At 34.8% G+C, this 20512-nt stretch overlaps 1 long non-coding RNA gene across 1 annotated transcript in view; it reads left to right on the top strand.

Moving 5' to 3' along the window:
• LOC127544118 (uncharacterized) overlaps window positions 1-20512 on the top strand; it is a 155732-nt gene that overhangs the window by 69452 nt on the left and 65768 nt on the right. The window contains exons 3-4 of the long non-coding RNA XR_007949375.1: window positions 9671-9819; window positions 10342-10466. This is a non-coding gene — a long non-coding RNA (uncharacterized LOC127544118). The remainder of the gene's footprint in view (window positions 1-9670; window positions 9820-10341; window positions 10467-20512) is intronic.

The raw sequence follows: 20512 nt of genomic DNA, 5'->3' as shown, positions 1-20512 counted from the left end.
ACAATCATGGAGTTTCAGGCTATTGATCTATTATTTCAGAGCAATCTATTTTGTTATCAAGAAATTTTGGTCTATTTCATATTACAGTATAATATTCCTACATTGGACCTTTCACAGTCTCTTAAAACATGTATCCTTCTTTATTATGAGTTTCACTGATAGTTTTCAATTTAGCTCTATAGTTTTTCAGAAGATTTTGTATTACATGGACTTTACCCTATTGCCTTTTCTTTTTGCTATAATTTTTATACTATACATCTGGTGCATTGCCTGTTGATTCAAAGTTGGAAAGTCCTGGGAATTATGCTGTAATGCTTTAATATTCCAACATCCCTCAAAAATAATAAGCAGCATTTAAATAGTGCTTTAAGATTTGTAAAGCACTTAAAAAATATTATCTCATTTAATCCTCACAATAACACTGGGAAGTAGATACTACTATTAGCCTCATTGACCCTTATTTGTAAGATAAGATAACAAAGATAAGGTAACAAAGGTAACAGAATGACGTTACAGAGGCACAACTAACATGTCAAGCAACTGTGAGGGGGAGAAAGATCTTTAGGAATGGCTTTTTAGAGAAGAAAGAATTTGAGTTGGGATTTGAAGGATGAGCAAAACATCAATAATATAAAAGAAGAGAGCTTATTCCAGGAATAGAGCACAGCAAAGGCATAGGATAGCCTAAGATTGTGAAAGGCCTTGAATGTCAAATAATGGGAGTAAAGTTTTTCTTAGCATGAGTAAAGATCCTTTGAAGAATCTGAGCAAAGTAGTAATATAAACATATCAATGTATGGGGATTACCAGACTCTAAGGATACTAGCTAGAAAAAGTGTGCTAGGAGCATTGAAAAACATGTATTCTTTATTATCTGTGTCACCATGTTATCATCATTATTATTAGAAATAACTAAAACAGCATTTATATAGAACTTTAAGACTGCCAAAGTGCTCTTCAAATGTTTTCTAATTTGATCTCACAATAAGTCTGTGAGGCAGTTAGTCAAGAAGTATGTAAATACTATTATTATATCTATTTCATAATGAGGAAACTATGGCTGATAGAAGGTAAAAGACTTATTCAAGATAACAGTTTGAAAGTGTGTTAGGTACGATTTGAACTCAAATTTTCCTGACAAATCCAGCATTCTAATCACTATCTTCTAGCTACCTACATAAGTATATTTATTTTTTTTAAAATGAAGAATCAAAATTCTTCTGAAAAAATTTGAGACTAGAGTTAGTATAGTATTAAATAAAGATATATATATATACACACATATATGTATATATATATATATATAAACTTTTTTTCAACATGTGTCTGCTTTTTATATATCAGATAAGAAGACTACATGGAATATGTTTTTTAAAAATGTTCCATATTAATCTATGGCACAAAGTACATCTTCCACACAAGTACAGATTACAAGTATAAAAACAAAAGGAAATTTCGAAGTTATCAAGCTCTTTCATTTACAAGGCAGAGTAGTTAAATGATTTGCTCAGAAGTACATAGCTAATAAATACCTAGTACAAGATTCAACCACTATTCTTCCCGACATCCAGTCTAGCACCATCAACCATAACATTCTTTGTCCCCAAACCCAATGTGAATTTAATTTAAATAGACATTTTCTTACAAAGAGTGCTTGTATAGATAGCACTTGTACAATTATGTGTGTGTGACTGTATACATATATATATAATATAATTAAAGTTTTATATATATATATATAATTTTATTTTTAACATTCATTTTGAAAATTTAGAATTTTAAATTCTCTTTTTCCTTCAGTTCTGGCAACTAATATGATAACAATTATACATGTGAAGTCATGTAAAAGATATTTTCCCATATAAGTCATGTGCAAAAAAACCCCAAGAAGAATAAAATAAATGAACAAATATTCTTCAATCTGCACTAAATGATCATCACTTCTCTATCTGGAGGTGAACAATATTTTTCATGAGTCTTTTCATTTTTCTTGTCTTTTATCATTGCAATGTTTCAAGTAGCTAAGTCTTTTACAGTTGATCATCATTACATTATTATATTATATCATTCTGTACAATCTTTGCTGGTTTTTGTCATTTCATTTTATATCACTTAATATAAATCTTCCTGGTTTTTTTTTTCTGAAACCATCACTTTATCATAGCATGATAATATTCCATCACAAACATATACTACAACTTATTCAGTCATTCATTGATTGATAGCTACCCCTCAATTTCCAATTCTTAACAAAAAAGAACTGCTGTAAATATTTTTGTACATATATGTCTCTTCCCTTTCCCTTTTTTTTTTTTTTTGAACTCTTTGGGATGCAGATGCAGTAGTCATATTATTGGATCAAATGGTATGAACAGTTTTATACCCCTTTGGAGATAGTTCTAAATTGTTCTCCAAAATGGTTGCACCATTTTACAACTCTATTAATAATGCATTCGTATGCCAATTTTTTTCTACATGCTGTCCAACATTTGTCATTTTGATTTTCAGTCATGTTAGCCAATCTGATAGATATGAAGTGGAATCTGAGGGTTATTTTAATTTGCATTTCTCTAATCAATAATAACTTAGAGCATTTTTTTCATATGACTAGAAATGGCTACAATTTCTTCTGAAAATTGTCTGTCTATTCATATCCTTTGACCATTTATCAATTGGTGAATGGCTCTTACTTTTATAAATTTGTCTCCATTTCTTATTTGTTTAAGAAATGATGCTTTTATAAGAGAAACTTTCAAAAGTTTTCCCCTCCTCCCAGTTTACATGGGTAGAGAAATTGAGGGTATGAATGAAAAATAGAACAGTTCCTCTCCACAACTCTCCACAGTTTCCATAGAGGAGATAAGGAAAATGTACTTAAAATAACATATTAGATGGTATATGATAAGGATGAAAAAGGGATCTAGAAAAAAGTGCTGTTGGTAATTTAATGAAAAGATTACTTTATTAGGCATTTTAGAATCAATAGTAAGAGTAAAGGCTCCATATAGAACAAAGTAGAACTGTTGATCAGTTATAGCTAAATAAGTAGTTGCTGAAGGCACCTAAGTGGCTCAGTGCAATAAAGCCAAGAAATCTTGAATTTACATCTAGTCTCAGATATTGACTAACAACATGACCCTGGGCAAGTCACTTAACCTCTCCCTCAGTAAACTAGAGAAGGAAATGGCAAGTCACTCCAGCACCCAGGCCAAAAAACTCCATGTACCATATTGGTGTGCTATATGCATAGAGTCACAAAAAACAGTATACAACTGAACAACAGCAAAACAAACAAAAAAAAATGGCACATAAATGTAACAGAATATTGATATATTGTAAAAAATGGGTAATATATTTTTAAAAAGCAAGAAATAATGAAAAATGATGAACAGGACATATACAAAGAAGAATGGAAGGACTTATATGGATGATGCAAAGTAAAGTAATCAGAATCAGGAAAGCAATGCCCACAATAAATGTTGTTACTCAGTTACATCTATCTCTTCGTGAGTGCAATTGAGGTTTTCTGAGCAAAGATACCACTGGAATGGCTTTCCATTGGGTCCTCCAGTTCATTTTAAGAATGAAGAAACTGCATTATACAAGGTTAAGTATACAAGGTTAAGAACAAGAGTCTAAGAAGTGTCTGAGGCCAGATTTGAACTCAGGAAGATGAGACTTCCTAATGTCAGGTCTGGAGCTTTATCTACTGTCCCACTTAGTTGACCACAACAAATACCCCCCATGTAAATGGAAAGAACAGTCACCACTCAATATTTAAAACAGAAGGCTACAATGTATAATGATGAAGTTTAGTCCCAAAGAAAAGAAAGAAAGTACATCCTACTATTTCCTTGTAGAAGTGAAAGTTTTACTGGTATAGGACATTGCAAATAAAGTCAGATTTCTTTTTAGTCTGTTGATGAGTTTTGATGGATTTTGTGATTTCTTCCTCTTAGTTTTTTTTTTTTTTCTATTGTAAGGTAGGGTTTTCTGAGATTTGGTGGACTAGGGGATCATATTCTGGGATATGTAGATTATGTAAAAACAAAATCTACCAAAAAAAAACTTCTGACAAAAATTCAAAAAGGCAGAAATCACTTTCAGCTTGGCAGAGTATTAGGAAAATCAGGAAAAGCTTCACAAAGGAGGTGGAACCCAAGTCAGACCTTGAAAGGAAAGAAGAATTTCAAGGAATAGATAAATAAAAGGACTATCTTTAAGCTTGAAAAATGTTGAGAGTAAAAGATCTTAAAAGAGGGAAAGGGATCCACATGTGCAAAGAATGTTTGTGGAAGCCCTTTTCGTAGAGGCTAGCAATTGGAAACTGAATAGATGCCCATCAGTTGGAGAATGGCTGAATAAGTTGTGATATATGAATGTTATGGAATATTATTGTTCTGTAAGAAACAGCCAGAAGGATAATTTCAGAAAGTCCTGGAGAGATTTACATGAACAGATGTTAAGTAAATGAGCAGAACCAGAAGTTTAGTATACACGGCAACATCAATATTATATGATGATCAATTCTGATGGACATGATTCTCTTCAACAATGAAATGATTCAGTTCCACTTGCTCAGTGATGAAGAGAGCCATCTACACCCAAAGAGAGGACCATGAGAATTGAGTGTGGACCGCAACATAACATTCTCACTCTTTCTGTTGTTGTTTGGTTACATTTTGTTTTCTTTCGCAGTTTTTTTTTTTCTTCTTCCTTCTTGATCTGATTTTTCTTGTGCAGCAAGATAAATGCATGAATACATAAACATATATTGGATTTAACATATATTTTAACATATTTAATGTTTGGACTATCTGTCATCTAGGGGAGGGAGTGGGAAAAAGGAGGGGAAAATTTGGAACAGAGAGTTTTGCAAGGGTCAATGTTGAAAAATTCCCTATGCATATGTTTTATAAATAAAAAAAAAGAAAATTAAAAAAAATGTTGGGAGTGGCAAAGGTCAAAATTAACTTAGAGAACAATTGCTAGTTTAGTTTATCTAGAAACTATAGAAGAGGAAGGAAAGTTGAACTAAATAAAGCCTCTAATTCTAGTGTCCCCAAAGTGTCATTGTAGTTATAATAGCACTAAGATGTTAAGATCTTTGGACATCCTATATAGTTTGAGTCCAGAGGAAGAGGCCACTAAATACCAAGTTATGGAGTTTGTATTTGGTCCTAACTGCTCTAAGAACTCAAAAAACTATCTCAGTAGGAAAATAAGCTATTCGACTGGTCAAAATTTGCATTAATTATTCTGGTAGCTATATGGAGTGGTACTATGTTTTCATGTCTCTTCTTCTCAGTCCTAAATATCCTTCAAGTCCTCTTCACAATACCTGATCTTTAGAAGATCTTTATCAATCTTGCTGCCTTCTTCTTGATGTCCTACAGTTTGCAAATGTCCTGTTTGAAATGTGGTTCTCAGAACTGAACACAATTATGTCTTTTTCTTCCATAAAGATGTAGTAGTTGACTTAGTTCTTTTTCTTTTGCATAGTTGATCATAGCACATTCTTGCTGTTATTGTGTACAATATATTTCTAGTTCTTCTACTTTAGCTCAGCATCAGTTCATGTAAATCTTTCTAGGCCTTTCTATAATCAGCTTGCTCATCATTTTTTATAGAACAATAATATTCTATTACCTTCATTTAGCATAACTTGTTCAGCCATTCCCCAATTGATAGGCATCCACTCATTTTCCAATTCTTTGCTACCACAAAAAGACTGTTACAAACATTTTTGCACATGGGGGTCCTTTTCCCTTCTTTATGATTTCTTTGGCATACAGATCTAGTAATGGCATTGCTGGGTCAAAGAGGATCTACAGTTTTATAGCCTTGGGCATAGTTCCAAATTGCTCTCCAGAATGGTTGAATCAGTTCACAATTCCATACTCTGTATTAGTATCCCAGTATTCCCATATCTCCTCCAACATTCATCATTATCTTTTCCTGTCATTTTAGCCAAACTAAGAGGTGGATAGTAGTATATCTCAGAGTTGTTTTAATTTGCATTTCTCCAATCAATAGTGTTTTAGAGCATTTTTCATATGAATATAGATGGCTTTAATAATATCATCATCTGAAAATTGTCTGTTCATATCCTTTGACTATTTATCAATTGGAGAATGACTTGTATTCATATAAATTTGAAACAGTTCCTTATACATTTTAGAAATGAGACCATTATCAAAAATATTGGTTGTAAAGATTTTTCCCAGCTTTGTACTTCCCTTTTAATCTTGTTTTTGTTGATTTTGTTTGTGCAAAAAAATTTAAATTAATGTGATCAAAGTTGTCTACTTTGCCTTTCATAATGTTGTCTAGTTTTTCTTTGGTCATAAATTCTTCCTTTCTCCAAAGATCTGATAGGTAAATGATCCCTTGTTCTTCTAATTTGTTTATGGTATCATCCTTTATATCCAAATCATGTGTCCATTTTGACCTTATTTTGGTATGGGTTTGAGATGTAGGTCTATGTTAAGTTTCTGACATATTATTTTCCAGTTTTCCCAACAATTTTTGCCAAATAGTGAGTTCTTATTCTAGAAGCTGGAATTTGGGGGTTTGTCAAATACTAGATTGCTATAGGCCTTGATTATTGTGTCGTGTATCTAATCTATACCACTGACCTACCATTCTATTTCTTAGATTACCAAATGATTTTGATGACTGCCTCTTTGCAATATAATTTTAAGTTTGGTACTGCTAAGCCACCATCTTTTGTATTTTTTTTCATTAATTTCTTTAATATTCTTGACCTTTTGTTCTTTCAGATAAATTTTGTTATTATTTTTTCTAGTTTTATAAAATAATGTTTTGGCAATTTGATTGGTATGACACTGAACAAGTAGATCAATTTAGGCAGAATTGTCATTTTTATTATATTAGCTCAACCTAGTCATGAGTAATTGATATTTTTCCAGTTGTTTAGATCTGACTTTATTTGTGTGAGAATGTTTTGTACTTGTTTTCATATAATTCTTGGGTTTATCTTGGCAGATATACTCTCAAATATTGTATTTTAACTACTATAATTTTAAATGTTATTTCTCTTTCTTCTTTTGCTGATGGGCTTTGTCAGTAATATATGGAAATGCTGACAATTTGGGCAGGTTTATATTGTATCCTGCAACTTTGCTAAAGCTGTTAATTGCAATAGATTTTTGGATGATTTTCTTGGATTCTCTAAGTATATTGTCATATCATCTGCAAAGAGTGATAGTTTTATTTTCTCATTGCCTATTCTAATTTCTTTAATTCCTTTATCTTTTCTTATTGCTAAAGCCAGCATTTCTACTAAAATGTTGGATAATAGTGGTGATAACAGGCATCCTTGTTTCATCCCTGATCTTATTGGGAATATGTCTAGCTTCTCTCCATTACAAATAATACTTGTTGTAGGTTTTTTGGAAATTCCATTTATCTCTATGCTCTCTAGTGTTTTTAATAAGAATCGGTACTATACTTTGTCAAAAGCTTTTTCAGCATCTATTGTGATTATCATATGATAGTTGACTTAGTTCTAACAGTTAAGACTGAATTTGAACTCAGAAAGATGAATGTTTTTGATTTCAGGGTTGACCCACTATTCATTGTACCACTTAGCTTCTCCATGTACAGATTAGTGGTATCTATTTTGAGTTTGGACAACATTGCTCTAGGCAATTATCAAAGACTATACATTTAAATTAACAATCTGCATTGGTTTGATGTCGTTTTTATTTGGACGTTTCCTATACCAAATAAATTCTAGGCCCAGTTCTATTCCCTCAGAAAAAAAGAATAAAAGCCAGCTCTACCCTACCTCTATGGAAGAGAAAGAAATAATTGTCTTTAGCTCTGAGAAGGACACTTCAAATAGGACATTAGCAAACTGGAGAGCAATAACCTATGCATAAATATCCTTCTAGCCTGCATATTAACTTTGTTTTAAAATGAAATATTATTTATGTTTTATTTACAATATAATTTAATTTACAATTATATATTTCCTAATTAAATTTTAATCTGGTTTTGGCCAAACTTGAGAGTGTTGTTGGTGGGCCTTTTTGATATCTCTGCTTTAGAGCACTAATTTGTGACTTTACCAGGGTCACATAGTCAGTGGATATATTACAGGTATGAACTGAATTTCCCTTCCTGCCTTTGAGGCCAGTTTTCTATCTCTTCCTCCATTAAGATTGTTAAAATTACTTTTCAGTAGCATTAATCATTCCAAGTCCTGTAAGCCTTGCAATCACTTTGATTGCTTTTCTTTGGAATCCCTTTAAAATCTTAAAGTTCAATTTTTGTAATGAAATACTAGACATAGAGGCACTCTATCTGTACTACTACAGGAAAATATAAGGAAGAAATGTATCATATATTTGTCCAGCCAACCATAACTAGATAGTCAATCAATAAGCATTTTTTAGGATCTCTCTATGTGCCAGCATTAAAGGAACCTTAGAAAGGATGTTATCTGATATGAAACTAGGGCTAGAAAAATAAAAATGACTTTTATTCTTTCAACAAATATTTATTTATCAACTATTATGTGAGAGGCATTGTGTATACAAAGACAAAAAAAATTGTCTCTGACCTCAAGGAGTTTCCAATCCATTGTAGCAATATAAGTTATCCTTATATAGCATATATACATATGTTCTATATATACACATATATCTTTATATAAATGCATATAAATATCTATACATATATAGTGAGTATACACATACATATATACATTCTTATATATACACATACATACATATAATATACAATATATAATAGCAGAAGTACTTAGAATTGCTGACTGTCAGACTTTTGCTCTTTCCGTTCTCTCATTTAGCCTCATAAATAATTTGCTTTACTTGAATGGCCATTAGAATTTGTTTTAAAAAATGGTTCAATATCTCTTTTGTTTATTATATTCTAAACCATCATATTAATTTCTTAAATTTGTAGGTATTGAATATTTCAGTCATACAAAACCACTATACAAAACAAGTATGAAATGGCCTACCTTCTGTTTGTTTGTGTGTGTGTGTGTGTGTGTGTGTGTGTGCATATGTGTGTATATGCTTTCAGTTTCCAGAAGAATAGTGGTTCTTGAGGGAAGAATGAGGTAATTTAATATTACAATGTTATATGATGGTGCAAGTGAAAATGACATAAACCCAAAGAATGATGGATTTGGAGAAGACTTGGTTGGGATTTTGACAAAACTGCAAACTTCAGAAGTTTGAGCAACTGGCAGGGCTATCTTAAATTGAAAAGGAATCTGTGAAAGATAGTGGCTCAGAATAGGATGAAAATAAAGTTTTTGTTATTAGAAGGGGACTTTGCCAATGCAATTGTTTCTTATATTAAAAACTTGAAGGAAAATCTTGGCTAAATATAAATTGAAAAGGATAAAAATTCCCATTTTCATTCTTAGGTCTCATCCCAAACCAGTGATTTTCAGTTTTTCACTTTCTTTTCTTTTTACTTCTTTTTATTTACTTTTTTTTTTAAAGCTGTGGATCTTGGGGACTAAATAACTGATAACATATCTTATCTACAAAAGAGTCCTACAACTTTGAAAGAATTAGAATGAGACATAATACATTTCAGATAAATTTGCAATCCAAAAAAGTATCACTTCCAGTATATACTGTCCTTTTTTTTTTTTTTTTTTCAGGGTTTGCTGCATTCATTAAAAGCAAGAACCATGTTTTCTAAGATCTCTTTAAAAGGTTGGAAGATGCATTCCCAAAGATGCTGCTGTTCTTTCCCCATAACAAATACATGAATGCTCCTGAAATCCTTTGAAGATGTGAAGTGAGATGTGTATGTGTTACCATTAATAATACACTATAGATCTATCTCACACCATCTGAAAAGCAGGCCTGGGCCACCGGGAAAGAGCTTTTATTTCAACCAGTACTCTGTTAGGACAAGCTTCATCCCAGCTTAGTCTGTGAGTAGAAACCATTCCCCAAGCATGGGTGGAGAAAGGAAGCAGCTGGAAAAGAACGAAACAAAATCTACCACCCAACTTTCTCTCTCTCTCTCTCTCTCTCTCTCTCTCTCTCTCTCTCTCTCTCTCTCTCTCTCTCTCTCTCTCTGTCTCTGTGTGTGTGTGTGTCTGTCTCTCTGTGTCTCTTGTCTTTTTCTCTTTCTGTCTCTCTCTCAATTCCTATCTTCTTTGCTTTCATAATACTTTTATGCACATGTTAATATATACAACCAAGTATTGTGCACATATTTATATATACATATATGTATGTGTATACATACCTATGACATAAGAAACTCTGAAAGACTTCATAGTAATTATGGATTTTTTTTTCTTAACATTCATTTGAGCAGGTAACAAAGTTTGGGGCAAAGCATCTGCTGAAGAAAGGCCCTAAAGGAGAGTCTTTGATTGCCTATGCATTCTATGGAAAGGTAAACATCCCGAGGTCCTGTGAACCTGTACAGACAGGAAAGAGGTAACTGATCACAATCTACTGTTAGTCTTTCCTTTTTTAATATGTTTAGTGTATATGGATTTCTTATCTTTTTTTCTCTCTTCTCCTTTCCTCTCCTCTCTTTCCTCTCCTCTCCTTTCTCTTCTTTTTTTTTCTTCCTTCACCATCCTTCAATAAAATAAAATGAAATAAAGCAATACCCAGGAATGTCACACTTCAGGAGCCTTTTTCATTCAAAAGACACCTTTACTGACCTTGGTTTGAGGAAGGTGGTCTCACGAGTAGCTACTGTAAATAACAGAGGCCAGGCCTGACTTTCAGGAAAAATTTTCTTTAGAGTAGCTACTGCAAACACATTTAGCTGAAACTCAAGGAGCCTGAGCCACAGGCTCAGCTAATGACAGGCATACCAGCTGCTGACAACAGCAACAAGAGAAGGAGAAAATTTGAGAACTGAGTATGACAAGCCTTTAAAAAATGTATATAGAAGTTGGACCTCCTTAAATCTCTCCTCTGTTCTCTGGGTTGCTTCTAGTTGTGAAATTCACTTGTTTGTGAGTCCTAACTATTTTCAAGGAAGGATGGAAAGTGTGTGACAATATATGAACAGAGAGGAAGAAAGAGGAGGAAAAGAGAAAGAGGGAGGAGGAAGAAGAAGAAGAAGAAGAAGAAGAAGAAAAGAAGAAGAAGAAGAAGAAGAAGAAAAGAAGAAGAAGAAGAAGAAGAAGAAGAAAAGAAGAAGAAGAAGAAGAAGAAAGAGAGAGAGAGAGAGAGAGAGAGAGAGAGAGAGAGAGAGAGAGAGAGAGATGCAGAAATCAAGGAAATCATGACCGTGCTGTGTAAAATTGTTACAGCTGTTTCTGTTTTTATTGGCTGTTTCTTTTGGATCCATTTCTTCAGCAACTGCTGTTCATATGAACAGGAAGGCATGCAGTATGACGGGGGAGCAGAGCTGGGGTGGGAGAAAGTGGGTAGAAGAAGACAAGAGAACAGAGTTTGGTAGGGAGGTCCCGGGTATGTGTGGTGGTGGGAAGGGGGTTATCCATCAAAGCATCTCTTTATGATCATTTTCTGGAAGTGCTAGCAATAGAATTCAGATGCATTTAATGAGAACCAACAGAAGCATTAAGTTTCCCTGCCAGTCTGAGATGGTTGGCCCAGTAATTCTACCACTACCTACCACTAGAATTCTACCGCTAGAAATGAGGATTCCTAGCTTCCATAGGATATTTTTTGTCACCTCCTCCTTCTCCTTTTTTATCTTCTCTGGTCTTCTACCTAGACCCTAGCAAAGTGCTAAACATATGAAAAGAATGAGTTTTCCCTGAGGCGACTCTATTTCTTTTGGTTACAGATGGAATGGGTGTCAGCTTAGTGACCCCAGGAAGACTCTCTCAGCTAGGAAACTACAGCCAGGGGCTTGGTGGGCTCACCCACCTTGATTCACCTGCATAACAACTACGGTGTGAGCCAGAGAAAAACAAATTAGAAAAAATGAAAAAGCACCATCTCTCTCTCTCTCTCTCTCTCTCTCTCTCTCTCTCTCTCTCTCTCTCTCTCTCTGTCTCTATCTCTCTCCCTGTCTCTATCTGTCTAGCTATCTGTCTCTTTCTCTGTCTTTTCTCTTTCTGTCTCTGTCTCTGTGTATCTCTTTTTTCTACTCTCCTTTGTCTGTCTGTCTGTCTCTGTCTTTCTGTCTTTCTCTGTCTCTTCTTGTCCCCATCGTTGTCTGGCTGGCTCTTTGTCTCTGTCTCTCTCTCTTGTCTCTGGCTGTCTGTCTCTCTCTGTCTCTCTCTTTTACTCTCTGTCTCTGTTTTTTCTCTCTGTATCTCTGTCTGCCTCTCTCTGTCTCTTTGTCTCTGTATCTCTGTCTCTATCTCTCTTTTTTCCTCTGTCTCTGTCTTTCTGTCTCTCTCTGTCTCTTTTCCTCCTTCTTTCTTCCTCTTCCTCTTCCTTTACACCTCTCTTTTTCTCTTCATCCTCCCTTTCCCTCTCTCTTCTTCCTCATTATAAAATGGAGCTGATTAAAATATAAACTCTGAGGCTTACACATATTGCTTAAGCTTGAGTTCTTGCATTTGATACCATTCCTGACACCTGTCTATAAGCTGTTTCCCAAACAAATCTCTCAACCCTGAGGGACACACTAAATAAAAATGATGCCAAATCTCTAAAAAGTAAGTCTGGTAATAAAATGCTGCTTGCATACACTCACATAAAAAAAAAATACAGGCAATTTAGAACAGTTATAAAATAAAAAAGATTAATTGAGGCATCAGGTCTTCAGATCCTGAGCGTTCTACTGGAGAGTTAGTTAGCAGCTTTTAGTTTTCATTTGGACTCTGCTACTGATTTGCTCTATACCCCTGCAGCAACCTCAGTTTTCCCATCTATAAAATGGGATTAGGGTAATTAAAAGCTACATAAAGTCTATATAATTGCTAAGCATTAAAATTAAACCTAATAATATACTTCAGCATTATTTAGTTCCTCAAATTGTGTGCTATGGTCACTCTGAATACTTTGTGAAATGAAGACATAGTAAATGGGGTCTTTTTATTCAATTTAGTGAAGTCCCATAAATGCCTGTGTTCCTAATATTTTGAAATATTTTAAGTGGTGCTTTAATTGATTAGAGAAATGCAAATTAAAACAATTCTGAGATACCACCTGACACTTCTCACCTTGGCTAAAATGACAGGAAAAGATAATGATGAATCTTGGAGAGGATATGGGAAAACTGAGACACTAATACATAGTTGGTGGAGTTGTGAAATGATCCAACCATTCTGGAGAAAAATCTGGAGCTATTCCCAAAGGGCTATAAAACTGTGCATACTTTTTGACTCAACAATGCCACTAATGAGTCTGTATCTCAAGAAAATCATAAAGTAGAGAAAAAGGACTCACATATGCAAAAATATTTGTAGCAGCTCTTTTTGTGGTAGCAAAGAATTGGAAAATGAGTAGGTGCCCATCAATAGGGGAATGACTGAACAAGTTGTAGTATATGAAGATATTGGAATATTATTGTTCTATAAAAAATGATGAACAAGCTGATTATGGAAAGGTCTGTAAAGATTTATATGAACTGATGCTGAGTAAAACAAGCAAAATCAGGAATACATTGTACACAAGAATTTGTGATGATCAACTATGAAAGGCTTGGTTCTTTTCAGTGTTTCAGTGATCCAAAGTAATTACAATAGAACTTGAACAGAAAACGCCATATGTATCCAGAAAAAGAACTAAAGATACTTAATGCAAATCAACACCTGCTGTGTTCACTTCTTTTTTTCAGGTTTGTTTCCCACTTTTGCTGTGATTTTTCTCTTCCAAAATGATTTACATAGTAGTGTGTATTAAAAATAAATATTTTTATCAGGGGGGGAAATGATGCTTTAGATAAATAGTCTGTTGGACAATTGGGAATTTAGCAATTTTTTTTCTTTTTTTAATAATTTATTTTCTTGAATTTTCTATCTTTGGCATACTCTCTTATGGCAGACTACACATACTAGCAATAAAATGATGGTGTCAAATCCTAGTTATTTAGAATTCTCTAATTGTCTGATTTCCAAGATAAGTCCCTGGCTTTTTAAAAATGAGTCCTGCCTCTTGTGGTTGTACCAATGATTGTGCTAGCTGGGTAAAATTTAAAGAAAATCAACGCTTTGCACTAAAGCTGGGAGAATCTTTTCTTGTGAAAAAAGTGTTGGGAGGAAAATGAAACTTAAGGAAGTGCTTTCCTCTTAAGCTTATATAAAATAAAGGAATTAGCAATATCTTTTCACCTCACTTGCTAACATGATCTGAAGTTGGGAGGGGGGATAGTTTTTTTTAGTTTTTCAGCTTTAATGTTGGCTTAATAACACCTGCCACCAAGTTCAGTATTTGCTTTGTTCAGTAGTGACTATAGAAAGATGGCATCTTTATTTTGTGGAAACACAGTGACTTCCTGTTAACTCACTAATCTAAAAAAGACAGGCCCATTCCTGGCTTTCCAAAGTAGCAAATTCCAAGGCGCCAATCACCAAGAACCTGTTTTATTGTCTTAAAAAGTAGATTTCTCCCTAAGGTTCAGCCTATTTTTCCTATTAGCTGGCTTGAATTGAACTTTACTTGCAAAAACATGTTTCTGCTGTTATTTTTACAGACGACTGTATGTTCACACACATGCACAATTATAAGGCTGAACCCTCCCTTTCTTCTTTGTACTGCTCTTTGATCTTATGTTGTTTTGCTGCTGTGCCATATGGACATGTTAGCAACCAACAGGAAGTTCCTTTCATTTATAATTCTGCGTCCTTAGCCCCCAACCAGTGTCTTTTCCCCCTCCTTCTGTTTCTGATTTGAACTTGGCCTCAGACTGATGTAGGCCAAGCCAGAGTTTGAAGGAGTTGGGGAGCAGATAGATCTTCTCTGGTTCTCCAGACATCTACATGAGTTGCTATCATAGTTTGCTCATACTATAGCACTTGATAGAACAACAACTTCTTTGATGTGAAATGCTAACAGAAGAATCCCATGAGAATATAAATGCTCCAGGGTAGGTTTGGGAGTCACTGTGGGATCAATCAAGTTACTGGATCAGAAAAGCATTTAGAATTAGAGAGTTAAGACTGTGTCTGTCTCCCTCCCTCCCTTTTCTTCCTTCCTTCCTTCCTTCCTTCCTTCCTTCCTTCCTTCCTTCCTTCCTTCCTCCCTCCCTCTCTCCCTCCTTTCTTCCCTTCCTCTTTCCCTTCTTCCCTCCCTCTCTCCCTCCCTCCCTCTCTTTCTCCCTCCCTTACTTCTTTCCCCTCTTCCTTCCTTCCTTCCTCCCTTCTTTCTTTGCTTCCTCTCTCTCTCCCTCCCTTCTTCCTTTCTTCCTCCTTCTCTTCCTTCCTCCCTTCCTTTCCTTCTCTCTTCCCCCTCCTCCTTTCCTTCTCTCTCTTCCCCTCCTCCCTTCCTCCCTTCTTTCCTCCCTCCTTCTCTTCCTCCCTCCCTTCTTTCTTTCTTTCTTTCTTCTTCCTTCCTTCCTTCTCTCTCTTCCCCCTCCCTCCCTCCTTCTCTCTCTCTTCCCCCTCCCTCCATCCCTCTCTTTCTCTCTCCCTTCTTCCTTTCTCCTCCCTCCCTTCTTCCTTCCTTCCTCCCTTCCTTCCTCCCTTTCTTCCTCCTTCCTTCCTCCCTCCCTCCCTCTTCCTCCCTCCGTTTCTTCCATCCCTTCTTTCTTTCCTCTCTTCCTTCCTTCCTCCCTTCTTTCTTTGCTTCCTTCCTCCCTCCCTCCCTTCTTCCTTCCTTCCTCCTTCTCTTCCTCCCTCCCTCCCTTTCCTTCTTTCTTCCTCCCTCCCTTCCTTCTTTCTCTCTCTTCCCTCCCTCTTTCCCCCTCCATCTCTTCCCTTCTCTCTCTTCCCCTCCTCCCTCCCTTTCTCCCTCCCTCCCTTCTTTCCTCCCTCACTCCCTCCATCCCTTCCTTCCTTCCTCCTTCTCTTCCTCCCTCCCTTCCTTCCTTCTCTTTCTCTTCTCCTCCCCTCCCTTCCCCTCTCTCTCTCTTCCCCTCTCCTCCCTTCCCTTCTCTCTCTCTTCCCCTCCCTCCCTTCCTTCCTCCCTTTTTCCCCTCCCTCCCTGTCTTCCTTCCTTCCTCCCTTCCTTCCTTGCTTCTTTTCTCTCTTCCCCCCTTCCTCCCTCCCTCCCCCCTTTCTTCCCTTCTCTTTCCCTTCTTCCCTCCCTTCCTTTCCTTATTTCTTCCTCCCTTCCTTCCTTCTTTCTTCCTCCCTCCCTTCTTTTCCTTCTCTCTCTTCCCCTGTCCTCCCTCCTTCCTTCCTTCTCTCTCTTCCCCCTCCCTCCCTCCCTTTCTCCTTCCATCCCTTCCTTCCTCCCTTCCTCCTTCTCTCTCTTTCTTCCTTCTTTCTTCCCTCCCTCTGTCCCTCCCTCCTTCCCTCCCTCCCTTGCTTCCTTCCTTCCTCCCTTTTCTTGCTTCATTCTTTTATTCCTTTCTTTTTCTTTCTTCACTCCTTCCTCCTTTCTTCATTTTTTCCTTTCTTTGTTACTTCTCTCTCCCCTCTCCCTTCTTTTTCTTCCTTTCTTCTTTTTCTTTCTTTCTTTCTTCTTTCTTTCTTTCTTTCTTTCTTTTCTTTCTTTCTTTCTTTCTTTCTTTCTTTCTTTCTTTCTTTCTTTCTTTCTTTCCACTGCTAATTGGTTATTATATCTTATTGTTATAATAACTGTTTCAAGTGTGAAAGCTATAAACACAAAAAAGCATACACAGCCAATATTCTAGCACCTAAGAATTTCTGTAAACATTTCCAATTTTTAACAAGGCTTTACTTTGGGAGTAAGGAAGGGTATCCAGATGAGTTCCTGAACAAAGAGATCCCCTATCCTTAGTAACTAGTAACTCTAGTCCTGGAAATCCTCACATTTATTATACTGAAAAATACCAAGGATATGAGAGCATAGAAATATGTGCTTAGTAAGTGAGCTTTCTTTTTTTTAAAAAAACAAAACAAAACAAAACAAAAAAACACCCTCTCTTTAAGCTTTTCACTGGGAGAGATTAAATCAAGTCAGCATTTCCCACTTCCCAGAATCTATCTCCACACATCAAATAGTTGAAAACCCTTCCAAAACTCATCTTCCCTTATGCCCACATTCAACTAAGCTGTTTTATGTGGGTTGACCAAAGACTTTCTCTGACTTCTTTCTCCATCTGGTCTTTGAATAAACATACATCCTAAGGAGAAGAAGGACTTAAAGGATCAAATTTAGTTCCTGTATTTGGAAATGTTTTCAAAATATCACAGCACACTTGGTCAGTCTGTTAAATTAGGTTATGTTTGCTTCTAATGACATTTAATTACCTCCCACACTCTTCTCTGGCACTCCTCTGCTCTTAGCCTGCATCTACCTGTATAACTGGTTTGACTGACTGTTATGATGGTCAAAACAGTTGAAAAATGAGCCAATTGTGTGTGTGTGTGTGTGTGTAGATGATGTCTTGAGCTGTGTCTTCACAAATGCTAAAACAACTAGTTTATTCAGAAAAAAAAATTAAGCAAAACTGAATGCTGGTCATTGTAATACAAAGTAAATGGTTGCCTAAGTGGATTTTTTTTTTTTTTTTGGTTTGTTTTATTGTCTTGTATTTGTATTCTAATTTATTTGTATTCTAAGTTCAAAATGAGTAAAATTTTAAACTTTTAAAAAAGAATACAATTACATGCATTGAGGGGAAAGTTAAATATATATTAGACTAAAGAGTTTAAAAATGTTGTTGTTATTTAGTTGCTTCAGTCATGACTGAGTCTTCATGATCCCATTAGGGATTTTCTTGGCAAAGGTAATGGCCTAATTTGTCATTTCCTTTTCCAGTTCATTTTACAGATGAGGAAATTGAAGTAAATAGGAGTAAGTGACTTTTCCAGGGTCATAGAGATAGTAAGTATCTAAGACCTAATTGAACTTCAGGAAGATGAATGTTCCTGAGTCCAGGCTTAGGATTCTATCTACTATACCACCTAGCTGTCTATTACTTGATTGTGTGTGTGTGTGTGTGTGTGTGTGTGTGTATGATAAGGGAAAAAGAACTATTAATGAAATTATGGGAATTTCACAGATGATAAAAGAAGTGAATTAAGCCTATTGCCAACTAATAACATTGGAAAGACCTGGAATATAACAGCAATGTAGAGAGAAATTGAAAGCATATATATATATATATATATATATATATATATGAATGACTGAAGAGCATAACTATGATGGGTAGAAAGTGGCAAACAAAGACTGAACAAATGAAACAAAGATTAGTTAAGAGAATTTTTATGGACATAGTTTAGGAGACTTCTTCTATATAAGATTTTAAGTGCTTACAAGGAGAATAGTTTTGACTTGTAGCTCAAGGCTTAGACGAAGAAAGGTCTTGTTTTTCTTGTGACTAAGAAAGAGCCAAATGAAAATAGAAAGTAAAAGTAATCTAGCATATCTGCCACAGCTTAAATTCCATGAACTTCATATTCCCCAGAATATTTTTCCCTAACCTCTATTTTGCCCTTATCATGTTTTCTTTTTTTTGTGTTAGCTATTATTATTGATATCATTTCTCCCCATTTGATATTCATCTCTGATAGCAGGGTCTATATTAAGTTCCTTGCATTTAGCATTTGTTTTATCCATGTTTGTGATCTATTGAAGCATCCTTAAAATTTAAGATCCAAAAAGAGCCTTAATTGATCAAAGATGGACAGAAGCAGCTACACCCAGAGAAAGAACACTGGAAATGAATATAAACTGCTTGCACTTATGTTTTTCCTCCCGGGTTATTTATACCTTCTGAATTCAATTCTCCCTGTGCAACAAGAAAACTGTTTGGTTCTGCACACATATATTGTATCTAGGATATACTGCAACCCATTCAACATGTAAAGGACTCTTGCCATCTGGGGGAAGGGGTGGAGGGAGGGAGGGGAAAAATCGGAACAGAAATGAATGCAAGGGATAATGCTGTAAAAAATTACCCTGGCATGCGTTCTATCAATAAAAAATTATTAAAAAAAAATTGAGATCCAAAGTCCTCATTTCACAGATGAGCTTAAGTGACTTGCTCAAGTCACATGTCTACTTATTGTTAAAGTCAGGTCTTTCAACTAATTATATAGAATTTCATCCACTAGACTGGCTTTACTATTTAAAATACTTATCTTAAAACTTCCAGTAAGTTAATATGATGACTAATCATGACCAAACCCAGCTTTTCTTACTCACTTTGAAACAGCAAAATAAACAAATAAATTAAAAAATTAAAAATGTAACAATAAAATAAAGGTGAAAGGCAAAAATCCTCACAAGAAAATCCTTGCCCCTCACTCTAATCCCAACCAGAAGATGTTTAAGAAATAGATAAACAAGATCCAAATACAATAAACATTCTGAGATTGAAGTGAAATGTCCAGAAGTAAAGATCCAGAAAGAGTAAACATTTACTTCAATAAAGATTCAAAGAAGTGAAAATAAAAGTAGCAAAAGGAACCCTCTGAAAGGTTAATACATTGATAAAAGAATTTAAAAACAAGATATAAGGAAGGAAATAATTCTTACAAGAATTTTAAAAGACCAACAACAGAATCAATAACTTAGAAATAATGGTGGAAAGACTAATAAAAGCAGTGAACACTTTAAAACTGAGAATAGCAGGAAGAACCCTTATATTCAGAGAAGAAAGAGTACATGTCTTTGCAAAAATAATAGAAACTTTGGAAGAACATCTACAATTCCTAATTGCTAAAAACAATTGATCTTAAAGACTGAACTTGGACAGACGATATGAGAATCACTCACTTAGCTTAGTGTAGGTAGGTGGGGACAGGGGAAATCATGAAACAAGAATAAAAACAAAAATTTAAAATATCATATATGTGAAATTGTGTGAAAAAAATTCTAAGATATTTTTGAAACAAAGGGCAAAATACACTGAAGTAGTAGAATTCATAAGGTATTTTCTTAAGATAACTCCAAGTTGGGCTCACCCCAAAATGTAGTTCCAATAATCTAGAGCATTGGTAACAAGGAAAGAATCCAGGAAACAGCTGGGAATAGACAGTTCACTTATCAAAAACTATCCATTTGAATCATAGAAGCTTTTTTATTGGCAATGCAAAATGGAAAGAAAAAGACTAAAATATGATTTATCTACAAGGAAAGGAAATCAATTTGTACCCTAGGAAAAAATATTCTATCATGATCAACATACTCTTACTTGGAAAAAGATTATTGGTTTTTTTTTTTTAATAGACTCTTTCATATCTCCAAAGAAAAGGTTCTAACTAGAGCTTAAACTTTTAAAGTACATTCTCAACAAAAAAGGAGAGAAAAAAGAATAGAAATAATTCCAATTTAAGAAGCATACAAATCCATATGATATAAAATAGTTCAGTGAATAGTCTGTGTTTACATGTTGCAAAGAGACAAAACTATTTTCCTTGAGAAACTTTTATTATCATTGAGAGAACAAATATAAATAATTGAATAAAAGAAAAAATATCCTCCAAAAATAGAAGAAAAGGAGACAGAAAAAAAATGAATTACTGTTT

The sequence above is a fragment of the Antechinus flavipes genome, chromosome 1 (genome assembly GCF_016432865.1).
Source record: "Antechinus flavipes isolate AdamAnt ecotype Samford, QLD, Australia chromosome 1, AdamAnt_v2, whole genome shotgun sequence".
Lineage (NCBI taxonomy): Eukaryota > Metazoa > Chordata > Mammalia > Dasyuromorphia > Dasyuridae > Antechinus > Antechinus flavipes.
This window is presented reverse-complemented; position numbering and strand designations above follow the sequence as displayed.